This window comes from Astatotilapia calliptera, chromosome 16 (genome assembly GCF_964374335.1).
Source record: "Astatotilapia calliptera chromosome 16, fAstCal68.1, whole genome shotgun sequence".
Classification (NCBI taxonomy): Eukaryota; Metazoa; Chordata; class Actinopteri; order Cichliformes; family Cichlidae; genus Astatotilapia; species Astatotilapia calliptera.
This window is the reverse complement of record NC_137437.1, coordinates 25,094,886-25,107,997: the sequence shown is the minus strand read 5'-3', so window position 1 is coordinate 25,107,997 and position 13,112 is coordinate 25,094,886.

Genomic DNA, 13,112 nt, shown 5'->3' with positions numbered 1-13,112 from the left:
TATATTCACAGGTTCCATTTCACATAATTTAGCCATTAGAGGTTGAAAGGCTGTTTTACACAGTGTGAAACTTCATTTTTCTTTTAGTAATTCCATGGTTCTGCACTTTGGACAGGAAGCACACACACCACTACCTCTCTGAAACAAACAGGTCCATTATCATCATAGAGCAGATCCAACACATCTGATGAAACTCATTATATGAGTCCATGAAGATCACAGCGAACCATTCAGCAGAGAGGTTGAAGAGACGAAACAAGAGGGAGATGGAGACATTGCAAACAGCACTGTCATCATATTTCTCTTGTGTCCAATTATTGCTACTGGCTCTGTCACCGACTCCTTTAATAATTCCAAATTTAAACCCAAAATGTTCAAAGAAATGTGTTTTTGATGAGCAGTAGTTTGCTCAGCTTTTTCCCCCATAAGGGCTTATTCAGCCAGGGAAAGTGAAAAAACTCAATTCATCATGGAGAAACTCTTCCTGCAGCTTTGTCCTGTGTCTTACTTTCCCATAAACACACAAATAAAGGCATGAATGTGCATGTACATATGTATAAACACACACACACACACGGAGGGATGTGTGAGAAATGTGAAAAAGCTTATTCCAGGGAAACCCATCTGATATCTGTTTCAGTTATTACCATAATAATTGGCACTCCACTGCACAGAAGAAGAGCCTGGCAGACTAGGATAGAATAATAACTAGATATGAGAAAGGAAGGGGCACTGCAAAATATACCAGTCATAACGAGTCTTATATTCTCTTTTTTTCTCCTAAAATTTATGCCCAGTGGGCTGCAGTAATTCTTCATCATTTCAATAGATTTCATCGGATTTGTTTTAGGATGTGTGAAAAAAGGGGGCTGTAATTATTTTAAAATGAGTCATAATGAAGGAAAATGATACTTATTTAAAGAAATTTATGGAGGAAAAACAACAAATGAGAGCATGATCAGATGATCAGTGGCGATTTCCATATTAATTTTTCAGTGTGACAGAGAGATGAGCAGGTAATGCCAATGAGCATCTGTGGAGTACACGCAGGGATGCTTGGTTTCATGCTGCATGTGCTTCTGCTCTCCTGGCTGACAGCCATGTGAATCTCTGCTTTACTGGGATTTTTCCGCTGCCATGTCTCATAAAGTATTTTTTATTGCTTTATATGAGGTTCTTCTTTATGTTGGAAGAGCTTTGTATTTTTCTCCTCTATATCCACAATTGATTTTGCTCCAATTTTTGGGATACAGTACAAAGCTAGAAGTATGGGGATAGTATTTCCAAATAAAATTTATAAAATCATTGCTAATCATAAGTGTTTTCTTTAAAGATGCTTTGTTGGGGGTGACCAAAATGGACAAGATTAGAAATGAGCACATCGGAAAGACAGCTCAGGTTGAGTACTTTGGAGACAAAGTTAGAGAAGTAAGGCTGAGATGGTTTTGGGGATGTGCAGAGGAAGCATTTTTGATGTATTGAGTAAAGCTCATTGAATATGGTGCTTCCAGGCAAGAGGATAAGAAATAAATATCTCAGAGGAGATCCATGGATTTAGTGAAAGAAGACATGCAGAGGGATGGTGTGACAGAGGAGGATGCAGATGATCTGCTGTGGCAAGCTCTAAAAGCTGAAAAGGACAAAAATGGAAAGAGAACAAGAGGAAGAGTGATCTGTTCTGCCACACTCACACTCTTGGTTAGGTGTAAAGGAGAGAAATTTTGCATGCAATTATTCACACTAGTTTTAAAACATAGTTATAGCTTTTAACAACAGCAAGAAGAAATTATTTATCCAGTCTGCTGGAAACAACCCCAGGAAATAACATTAGATGAGATAATAGATAATACAGCTTCTCTGCCATAATTAAAAAAGATGCTTCCAAAGAAATATCTAGTTAAAATTAAGTAAGAAAGACCTCCGATCAGTCTTTGCTCCTGACACTCACTGGAATCTTACAGCATGCTGTATGTCTGTGTAAAGGTAAACGTCACATAAGGCCTGACAAGTGACACATTGTCTTCTTAAATGTCAAAAAGCCCTCACTAGTTTAACTGCAGCTATCCTTTACTCACACCTTTTGCAACTTCTGATCAGTTTCTATTACCTGCTGTGTTATAGGATAAAGAATTGTTTAACTTGACCCCAAAGAATTGATTTATTACCTCCCTGTCAAAGGAACAAGATGACTTGGCTGAGGCACAGCGAGTTTGTTTTGCATTAAAAACACTGCCTGTGGCAGATTCTGTTAACAAACGCCCCAACAGAGACTGAGCCACATGGATTTATCTGTAAGACACCAGGCATTTGAATGACAGCTGCAGTACGTGCTATTGATTCAGCAACTGGAAGGAGACTGCTAATGCTGCGTGGGACAAGTTGCAAATAATTTCATCATGTAGGAAGAAATCCCACAGATGGCATTGTAGTTATTTGGCAGGGAAACCTTGAAGGTGAACAACCCCCACCTCTCAAACATCCTCAAGTCACGATCAAACATTTGGCAATTAAAAACACAGATAGTTGAGCTGTAGGCTTATCTCTATGCTCTGTCTGGTTAAAAAAAAAAATACTATTATGGTCACTGGGCAGCAGCTACAGTGAGCAGGTGGAGGTTTACACCAAAGTGCTTTATGGCTCCAGGCTGCTGCTGCTGCCGCTTCGCCACCCCGTTGAGAAATTAAGGAGGTAAGGAGGAGAAAGACAAAAAGATGGACTGTTGGCTGGCTTTTGTTTGTGTTGGCCGGTTTCCTCCAAGGTCAGAGACAAGATGGTGCATGACTCATAGAATTAGTTTATAAATCATTCAATGGTTGATGAGATAAAAGCCAATATCTGGAAGCAGTTTGGCATATGAGCTATCATATCTGCCACAAATACATTAGCAAACAACTAATTTGGAAAACAGATTGTGAGAAAACAGTACTGTCTGAATATATTCACAGGTGCATGGAGGAGGATTGGGGAAGGCGAAGGTCAAGATTTGTGTTCTACACCATCGGTCGCCAACCTTTTTTGCACCACGGACCGGTTTATGTCCGACATTATTTTCACTGACCAGCCTTTAAGGTGCTGCGGATAAATATAACAAAATAAAACCAGTACCGGTACCAAAAAAGAAGATTTATTCAAAACACACTGGAAAAACCCAGGGAAACCAAGTTAGCAATAAAAACAATAACAAAATAACAATAAAAACTAATTAAAACCCTGAAAACCATACATTTCACACCAGAGCCTGAACTCTTGCGGCCCAGTACCAAACCTGTCTGTGGCCCGGGGGTTGGAGACCGCTATTCTACACCACCTGAATTTTTAGGTTTAGACCGATAAAATAGTTAGGGCTAAAGATATTAACTCAGACAAGTGGCTGAAGGGCTATTAGTATGAATTTATTTGATGCAAGGTGCAGCATGGCCCTGTTTGAATGTGGTGTTAAAAAGCATCGGGCACAATCTTATCGCATGTGGTCAAGACACATAACCATTTACACCTTTGTCTGTCATGTGTCTCCATGGAGGACAAGTGACTGCTTCAGTTTTTTTTTAAACTTCCAGTAGAAGGTTAAAGGGCCCTGTGCACAATCACTGACAAAGAAAAACTAAATGTTTCACTGCACATGTCAGCGCAATATCAGCTGTTGGCATAAGAAAGATTTTTGCAATTTCCAAGAAGGACGAGGACAAGAACAATGAAGAACGCTATGTCAAAAGCTTCCCAGACCACATGGCAAACTGCAATTTCTTTATATTTTGGTTTCAAGGAGCCAGATTGTCCTTTAGTTTTTTTTTTTTTTTAATTACAAGAAAGAATAAAGCATTCTTATTTGGATTTCTGCTGCTTTTACACATTTTCCTTCCAGCTCAATCATTGTATCTCAACATTTTCAGAAGAACGTTTTTTTTTTTGTGCTATTTTTCAAGCCACTTAACGTTGACCTCTGAATCATTCAAGCTTAAAAAGAGACACAATCAAAAGGGATGTCTAGCAAGTAGAATCTACTTATCAGCCAGTGGTGTTAGGATCTTGATGGATCGTGATGGAGCCATGAATGCAGAAACGTACTGTTAGACTTTTATCCACCATGCACTATGTGAAAAGCATCTGATTGGCATTGGCTTAATTTGTCAATGATACACTATCAATGCAGTAAAAGATTACCTGGGTAGAAAAACACACCATCAGTCAGCCAATATCCAAGGCTCTGAATGTCCTTCAAGAAGCCTGGAGAACTATTCCTGAAGACGACTTAAACGCATGAGAAGAAAGCCCCCTAATAGAATTCAAGATGTCTTTAAAAATAAATGTATTCATACAGCACCAAATATTTCTTTTGAACCTTTCTATAATCATACAAGCATGTATTCTTGCACATATTTCATTACATTTCTGCACCCTAATTCCAATTTTCCAATGAGAAATATAAAGAAATGATTGGTGAGTCTAGATTTTTGCACAGTAGGCTACTGTATATTTGAGGCTTAACAAATGTGATTAATGCACTTATTTCCTCATCAAATGTTTCATTTCGTATTACCTCCTTTTTTTGCATCAATATCTTCATTATAAAAAGTTATAATCCATGTTACACCTTTGTTTAGTGAACAGGGTTGTCAGGAGAAGAAATGTAACTGGCTGAATGCTCTTAGGCCACTAAGTGAGGGATGTAGGTGGTTCTGATCTCCAGGGGCCAGAAAACACACAGCATACTGTTTACTTTATTTAAATCCATCCAGCAGCTTCGTCGCATTTGGTGTCATCAGGCTCACATTACCCGATAACAAGTTAGCAATATTGCTCCTCGCTTTTGCCACCCACCCTCCCACTCTGGGAAACAGATCCTAGAGGTGTTGATGACTGAGAGATGACAGACTGAATTGTGTTAGCTTGTGCTGTTGCTAGTCTTCCCCCACATCTTCCTCACATCCTTTCTCAATGTCTGTCTCTTTTCTACTCCGTGTGTCATTATAAGATGACATTAGCCTGCTAATTCAGTCCAGGTTTATCGTGATACATTATTAGGTGCTCACAGTCACACGAGTCACACCTTCCTTTCTTTTTCCTCATTGCCTCAATTTAGCATGACCTTCCCATAGCTGTCTAGCCAGTATGTCTCATTATTGCACCACAGGGGGCTGAGACACACACATCAGGATGGTGAAATATACACACACACACATGCAAATCATAGATAATTAAAGTGAGTAATAATGACAGGCACGCACAAGCAAATCAAATATCTTGTTGTTCACGTGTATCTACACACACACACACACACACACACACACACACACACACACACACACACACACACACACACACACACACACACACGCAGCTGCACAGGATTGATGACTGACAGGAAAACTCTGGAGGAAAAAAAGGTCTAAAAAGTGAGACAGCATGAAGGCTTCGTAGATTTATGTATGCAGACAGACACAAAAACAGAGAACATGGAATCTGCAGCAAGATGGAAACTAAATAAATAGGAAATGGTGACATATCAGATTAGCTTTAAAGTTTGTTTGCATGTGGTCAGAAATCTCACAATGATTCCCATGATGTTATTGACAGAGCTCTTTTTCTGCTTCACACATAAATGCAAATAACTTGAACTGCATAATCAATTTTTCATGAGTAAATTTCTTCTTTAAGACAATTACTAATAATACTTTTATTATTTATCACCAAAACAACCCAATGAAAATACATAAATAAATAAAAGAACACATTTTAATCAGAGTGTAGCATCAAGCCAGTTACACTTCTGGGATATTGATTGATAATTACTGTATTTGTCTCAAATTTCCTTGAGATTGGTCCACCCATTAAGGAGAAGATTGGGTACATACAGATATGTATACATACAATCATGATAGCAAAAGATAATTATTACTTATACTAGTTATTTCTTATTATTAATCATAACCCAGAATGACTTTCTTCACATTGTAGCTGCATTTGCACTGCAATCTTTCCCACTGCTTCAAGACTTTCCACTGTTAAAGCACACAGAGGGGTTCATTGTGGGTTTCAGTTAAAATGTGGACTGAGAAACAACAGAAACCTTAATGATTTTATTAAATGTAAGGATTCAGTTGCAAGATTTCATCAACTCAAACATTTCCTCCGCTTGACAGCTAAAAACAAGTACATGCAAAATCATTGTGACTGTTGCTGACATGGTCTAGGCTGTGCCTCTTCCTCTTTCCTGTTTCCTATTTTCCCTGTTTGTCTTGTTGTCTCTGTCCTGTTTGTCTCTCTTGCGCTTTCTCTCACTGGGGATTCATATTTGAGCCATTCTCCAGTCAAGCCCTGCTGTATTTATACAAAGCTTTACTGTTTATTCCCTTCAAGAGCTCTCATTGCCTGCCAGCCTGCTTGTAGCACACTGGATAACTTTATCTTATTTGGAGCTGTGACACCACACCTCATTTCTACCTTGAAAAAATGTTCTAAACCTCTTAACTCTACCTTTCAATAACATTATTTTTTGAGGTGTTAGTGGTCCAAAAGTATTAACTACACTTAACAGTAAATTTTTATTTTATTCTTCTTCTATCAATTATTTGTTTCTACCAATGCACAAAGTGTACCACACAGCACATCCCTTTTTATACAGCATTTTCCAGCATCAGCTAGGAACAAAGGGACTAATATTCATCCAAGTAAAGAAACTTGAGGATGCATGCATCCTTAGCAGTTGATGCTCCAAAAACTTGGCATACCACTAGCTTTTGATTTTTTTTTCCATGCAAGAAAGGAATGATGTATGGATGAACAGCTTGCCAAGCTATTCAATCTATTTAGATACAATGACGTGAAAGATCCCAGCACATTATCAAGGTGGAAAACTAATTTAACCATGCAATTCTGACTGTGAGAGCTAATGTGGTTTTCCCATGTCATATATCATATCATGGCTACTCTCCTGGTGCTAACAAACTGCTTTCCTGTCATCCAGCTGTTGCTAGTCTTGTGAAATATTCATATATTTTTTGTTAAATTGTTAAAGTAGATTTAATTTGAAAATATATATATATTTTTTAATTTCTGTTCATTTCTTCTCTTGTGGCATTTTTTCCAGTCACGTATAAGGATACTACTTTGGCACCAGTGAGAGACACATGAAAGATAAAAAAAGAACTGGGACAGTCAATCAAATGTTTTCACACTTCACAGGCATACAGCTAAAGATAAAATGGCATAAAAGCATACAGCTTTAATGTAACCATACTGTACTGGCTCTAAAGTCCTGGTGTGGGGGTGGAGATGGGGTCACTGTCAGAGGTAGAGCTTGTGTTCACACGATGACAAATTGTCTCTCCAGCACACTGCGTGTTCATGCAGTGTCACTCATTTGTCTCCTGAACACTGCCCACACAGACACACGCCCATGCTGTTAGGTCCCGAGACAGCCTTGATTGTGTGCGTGGGTGCGTGTGTATGTGTGTCACTATAATCTAATGGCTATATCGACCTAAAGGCCAAGGACACCGCAGCTCTCCCCACCTAAACCAAATGGCTTCTTAATAGGTGGTACTTCTCCTTCTTCCTTTCATCCAGAGCCGTTACCTCTCTCCTTTCCATCTACCGATGATCTCCTCTCATTTTAAGATTAAAGAAAAGAGGATTGCCCCTCTTTTTCTTAATCTCCTCAATTTCTGTATAATCTTCTCTTCTTAAAGTTCTGTATAAGTTAAAAAGGAAAGACGTGGGGAGTGAAAGCTGGAGATCTGCATGTTGTTAAGGTACTAAAGCACACACTCCTACACAAACATTCACACCATACACGCAATTTAAAGAAGTGTCCGGTCAAATCTGCACTTCCTTTATGCGGGAGATAAAACAAGGGCTGAACTTTTTAAGCTTAACCCGACAGAGCTGCACGACAACACAAGATATGCAAATCTATCTGATCAGTCACCAAACCTGCTGGATCCTAGGAACGATGTAAGAATAGCAGAGGTAACTGTCCTGTGGATACACCACGAGTGAGTGGGTGCAGTTTCTCCTGCCTTGGGCACACTTCACTCAGCCTTCTCCCTGGGCTAAACCAAGTGGAGTATTTTCAGTACGGTGAGAAACCATCAGAAGTGCATTATTTCCTGTTGTGTGCAGAGGAGCATGCTACCAGGTAGGGCAGACAACTGCCTGTGATCCCAAGTCAGTGTGTGGCCCCGGAGGGCTGATAGAATTTAAACTGAAGCAGTGACAATGTGCAAAATTTGCAATGACACAAGGAGAGACCTGACCTAGCCAAAGAGTCACATCTGATTCTACACACTCCCATTGCAAGTGGCTATAATGATTCTGTTTAAATACGCTTAATGATAACAATGAAAGCCACTCAGTGAAAATATATGGGACCAATGGGAGTTAAAAAAAGGAAGAAGAAAAAAAGAAGAGGAGGAAACAAAGCAACACAGTGGTGAATGGAGCCGATAACAATGATTAAATATAATGCTAAATGCTAAATTGCTGCTGCTCTGGTTTTAAATGTGGTGACACAACGGACATCACTTTACTTCTTTTGTATACTCTGAAGTTTAACATTACTTGAGTGAGTCCAGCTCTGCTGGCCGTGACTTGACCGAGTTGAGAGCACAGTATTTTTGTTTGTGTTAGATTATTTCTGACATAATGGTGATGACATTGGTTGGAGGGAGCCCCTGTGAAATTTTGCCCTTGGACTATAGAGAATTGCCGCTGACTAGACTGTGAGAGATGATAATTATGAAAATATTCATGTGTACAAAATGGTTTGTGTGAGTCGTCTGTATGAACCCTACAGTGCATGCTTGTAGTTTCTTAATGAGACCGCTGGAGTTGGTTTTATATTTCTTGACAGCCTAGGAATATTTCCAGATATACTGTACAGTGAAGCAGTGCTGAAAATTATAATACTGCAGGCCACAAGCAAAACCACAAATTGCTGTGCAAGGTCTGATGTGCCTTATTGGCTTATAGGTCTTATGTTTTCCTTTATAATAGCAATTTGCTCCAACACAGCAGAACTCTGGTTTGACAGATGAACATGCATAACCACGTGTTGCTCCCGACCTGAGGTACCGCCTTGGATTTTGTACATTATGGACCCTTCCTCTAAAAACTTCTGTTTGCTTGTAGCCAATAGCTAGTAGCTGGTAATTTCTCATCACCAGAAATGATCCTCAACATGAAAGTTGGATCAGTTTGACACAAAAATTGATATTTGCTTATTGCCCAAGTCTGAGATGAAAGTGGCTCAGAGATGCAAACAGAGATAAGATGGAAGGGGAAATCAGACAAATTTTGTCTTTTACAACTTCAGAAAGAATTTACTTACAGTTGTATATTTTAGTGTCTGTGTTTCAGTAACTACAATATAAAGTGCTGCAAAAAGATATTAGCCCTCTACATGATTTCTTAGTTTTTTTTGCATATTTGATGATTTTTCGATACCTAATTGTTTTCAGATCAAACAAATGTTAATATAAAACAAAGATAACCAGAGTAAATGATAAATGCTGTTTTCAAATGATTTATTAAAGGAAAAAAGCTACCAACCAAAAGAGTAATTGCCCTCTAAACCTAATAACTGGTTGAGCCGCCCTTAGCAGCAAGAACTACAATAAAGCATTTGTGATAACTGCCAATGAGGCTTTCACATCACTCCTCTTTGCTAAATTGTTTTAATTCAGCCCCACTGGAGGGGGTTTTGAGCGCGAACAGCTTGTTTAAGGTCACACCAAAGCTAATCAATTGAAATTAAGTCTGAGTTTTGAATAGGTCACTCCAAAACCTTTATTTTGTTTTGGCTTTTTTTGAGTCCATCTTCTTTTTGGTTACCAGTGGTTTTGTTCTTGAGCTTTTTGTTCAGTCTCTTATTGTCGTATCATGAAAAAGTGACCTTAACTGAGACAAGTTAATAGTAAATGGACTGGTTCTTATATAGTGATTTTCCACTGACCTGATCTATCTCCAGAGCTACAGCCACCCAAAGCGAGGCCTGCAATTCTTTTGAAAATCATTTTTTACACAGAGCCATGTAGATAATAAATGAAATCATCATTTAAAAATCATGTTTTTCAGTTACCTTTATTATCTTTGTTTCTTTGATGATCGGAAACATCAAGTGGAACAAATGTGCAAAAGAAAGGTGGCAAGTACTTTTTCACTATATTGATATGGTGTAGCTGTCTGTACCCTACAGACCAGCTTTCATCATATTTACACTGGCAACTTGAAGGAAGTCTCTGAAGTCCTCCAACCACCATCAGCGGCTAGGTGCTGCACCAACAGAGGAAAACAGTCATCTGTTGTCTTCACAGGTTGTTAATTAATTTCAGGATGGGGTCTAATCAGTAAAGTCTCCTGCGTAAAGTCTTCACTCTCATGCATTTTCACTCACACACTAACAAACTTTGGTGTGACATCTCAAGGATGTGAAAATCTCAGAGGTGACATTTATACAACTTTGGTTTTAATAGCACAGTACTTATTTTTCCTTCTGAATTTTCTGCACCAGGACACACGGATCAATGAACTGAAATTTTGATCATGTTTTTTGTGACATGTTCAAGTCCAGGGCCTTACGGTGCTTTACTACAAAACAATTTATAAAGCGATAAGCTATAAAGTGAAAAGTGGTGTTTTTGTTGCGATAAATAACTGGCGGGCAATAACTTACAAGAAAATTGCTCTGTCAAAAATCCATCATAGATAAGCAGGAAAGGAATTGTTTTAAAGGATTTCATTTAGCAGGGTAGGAAAACAGAAGAATAACACTGCGCAGAAACACTTCTCAGATACTGAGTCCTGTCCACCACTGCACAACAGCCTGCACAGATGAAAGGTTACACAAAATGAAGAGATAGCTGTTTGCAACAGGCAAATATAGCTTAGGTTGAGCTCCTCGAAACGAAGCTCTATTTAAACCGGTAAGTTATACTTAGCTACTGTTTCTTAGCAGGCTAATGATAGCTCATGTTTATTTATCTCTTTTCTCTGGAATCTATTCATCTACAGAAGGCTGTTGTTTTACTGTGAAAGAGACTGTTTGGTGAAAGATTGAAAACAGGTGGCACAACCACAACTGCTATCACATTTCCTAAAACCTGTGATTTTTTTCATCTCCTTATCTCCATTTATGTCTTTTAAATTGCAATAATATGCCTAGATGTGTTTTATTAATGTGAGAGCAGGCCTCTCTTTCTTTGTATCAGTGAAAAGCTGCCATGTGCCTGCTTGGACAGAGCACTAGCTAACGACTCCATGTGTGGGCCTCTTACGCGCTGTGCAAAGCTGGAGAGAACCTTTTAGAGCACCTGGTGTCTGAAAGACTCAAGTCTCATCCAGAGCTTGGAAAAAGTGTAAATACACTCAAGATGCACTTAAAGAGGATTGAGGCGCAAAGTAGGGTAAAATCCATTCAATCAGATGGTGAAAAGCTTCTTTTTCTGTACTGTAACTACGTGAGGAAGTGGCTGCTTGGAAGCACCATCTGTGGGGTTTGGCTCATCGGTCCCCTGTGATACTGGTAGATGAAATTAGTTGCTGTTCTACCTGTCTCGTTAAAGCGACAGGACTGGAAAAAGCCCCTAGTGATTTCAGCACGAACATACAGATAGCAGACAACCCGCTGTAGCCTTAATGATCTCAGTGGGATCTGCATGGCTGAGAGAGCGGTGTGAATGGCAGCAGAGGATAGTGTGAAACCTTTGTAGCAATGATTCATTTATGAGTTAGTTCACAGACACTTGTTGGATTTCTACCTGTTACTGCTAATGGTCCTACTTTTGCAAATAAACTCTAAGTCATTCTTTTTCACAACTTTCAAAATGATGACACAGATGCATTAATGCCACCTCTGGAAATAAGATGGGCCAACTCTCATTTAAATGTAGCCTAGAAACAAAAAGTAAAGTATGGACTTTGCCTAATTCTCCCATCTTTAGCTGTTTTCAGGCATGTCATGAGAATCGAGTCTGCATTTTAGCCCAGGGAAGTTTAACTACACATTTAATCCCTGTGATAGTTTAATATAAGAAAAAAAAAAGTGCAGTTCCAGCAGTCTGCCCCTAATTCTGTCCCCCGAGCCTCATGTTTAGGGTGAAGGGTGGTGTCTATAGGGTGCAGGAGCTAAGATAAGATGCATTGCTCCCACAAATTTGTTGTCAGTCCTTCAGGCAGTTACCTGCACTGTTCATTACAGAAGAGGATTAAAAGTGCTGGTAGGGGTGGCTGTGATCATTAGGAATTGCATTTTCAGGATTCTGATTTAAAAAATTCCAAATTCAGACTTTCTTCTGAGAAAATTTTCCAAAAGACCCCACTGGCCCAAATCCTCTTCCGCAATTCTTACATCTCCTGTATCTAATGCCTATAGAAGTTCAGGGCTGTCATGGATGCTTACTGACTGCTCACCTGTAACTGACAAAGAAAGCAACAGTAACATCCTTAAATGGGAACTCTGGTTCATTTCAGCCACATCACTGCAACCATTTCTCAGCTTTTGAGTTTAAACAAAAGTAAAAGGAAAAAGGTTACACAAGGTCTTTCTTTCTTTTTCCTGCTGTTGATGAAGTCATCACAGGCCAACCTAGATCCAGTGTTAATCTAGACTGTACAAATACTGGAAATACTACATGCAACTGTTGCAGTTTATGTCAAACAACAAGGCAAGTTTTTACAAATTTAGTCACACTGCCTTTAATGTATCCGTAACCTGTTCGCTCAGACAGCTGATGCCCGCAAATCACACCAGGTGGACCTAGACTGTGTTCAATTCATGTTTCGCACCGAGCACCGATTCCACTAATAGTTTATCAACTGTGATGACGTGACTTCAGGCTACGCATACAACCTCAAGGAGCACAGCTGTTATTAGGAAATATGGCCTACCATGTGTGACATCAGCCACCGCACTGCTTCCCATTTCAAGGACATTGTAGGACAAGTGGGGTGTTTCTGGGGTTTTTGGGTTTTGTTTGGGTTTTTTTTAGGTGTTTTGCTCCCAAAAAAGAAACAAAGAAAAAATGGAAGGAAGGATAAGCCAGCCACCTGAGAGAGGAGGGGAGATTGTCATTCAGCAGGCGTCTGATGACTGTCAGGCAGTTCTCCTCCACTGC